The sequence below is a fragment of the Morone saxatilis genome, unplaced genomic scaffold, assembly GCF_004916995.1.
Source record: "Morone saxatilis isolate NCDOM2014 unplaced genomic scaffold, NCSU_SB_2.0 Contig8, whole genome shotgun sequence".
Taxonomy (NCBI): domain Eukaryota; kingdom Metazoa; phylum Chordata; class Actinopteri; family Moronidae; genus Morone; species Morone saxatilis.
The window spans coordinates 17,929,947-17,931,334 of NW_023340257.1; positions in this window are offsets into that span (position 1 = coordinate 17,929,947).

The window sequence follows — 1,388 nt, forward strand, 5'->3', positions numbered from 1 at the left end:
AACTTTATCTTTATTTTGTTATGATTATTTTTGGTAAAATAAAAACCTTTTTTGGAAATTCTCTTGTGACTCCTCATGCCTAACTGCTTGGTCCCTCACAGTCGTCATGGCTTCCAACACCCCTGGCAGGCTCAGCTCTCCAGTGCTCCAGATACATAGCTGCCCAGTGCCACAGAGTCTCAGCTGCCTAGCTCTTTGGCCAAGGTGCTGCCAGGCACTACTGAGCTGTCATGTGTTTCTGGTTCCCTGACAGCGGTCTGGGCGACACCTTCTTCTGGTTCCCCGTCAGCAGTATGGCCGATGCCTGCAACTCGTTCCTCGACGATGGTCTTGTTTTACTTCAATGGCAGACACCTGTTCCTGGTTCCCCATCTGTAGACCAGCCAACTTCTAGTTCTGGTTCTTCGGCGGCGGCCTGGCAAACACCTGGTCCTGAACAGTCCTCACAATTACAGATCAATCTCTAAATTGCCCTTTATTGCCCCAAAAATCACTGAAAAAATGGTTACCAAAAATCTATTAGAAATAGTTGAAGTTAATAACATCCTTAATCCATTTTAATCAGGTATTTGCCAGTTCTATATTCAGTCAATGATATTCTTATGAATGCCGAATAAGGCCATCATTCCATTTTAGTATTGTTAGACTTGTCCGCCGCCTTTGACACTGTTTAACACTTTGACATTTGTTTTCCCCATACCTTGCAGAGAGATCTTTCAGGGTGATTATTGAAGACTGTCTCATTGTCAGGACATTTGTCATGAGTAACCGGATCCCTCAGATATGATCCCTTATCATTATCCCAGATGTCTTCGCTTGGCACTGCTAGCTAGCATAGACACAAACTAATTTCTTATGGCCTTTCATCACTTCATCTAACAGCAAGGAAAGTCTTGCTTCAAAGTAATTATGGTACAGATTTTAGACAAGGAAATGTCAGGTTGTGTCAGAGGAAGTTTTCCTTAGCATCCATTGAAATGGAGGGGATTCCGAATTCTAAGCCTTTTGGTGTTATGCATCATCTGACAGTGCGTATATGGATCCTGTCACTCCAAATCTGCTGCTCATGGGGTGGTGGGATGTTTCCTCCGGCAGTTTATGGCCAAAAGGAGCTTCTGGGGAGATGTAAATGGTGGCATAACCAAACCATTTGGGCTCACACACAGTTGTGGACTGACTCACACAGTTGTGGACTCACCCTACCCTTTGTCATTCATCCAAAGTGTCATCTCCTACATGGAAGGCATGCCACATTCCTGAGCCTGTATGTAGCCCTGTTGCTTTACTTTGCTATTATACTCGGAAGTACATGGTCCTGTACTTCCTTGTGCTCAGTATTATTGTCGTCATAGTTAGATAGTTGGATAGTTGCTGCAGCGGCCCGGGTT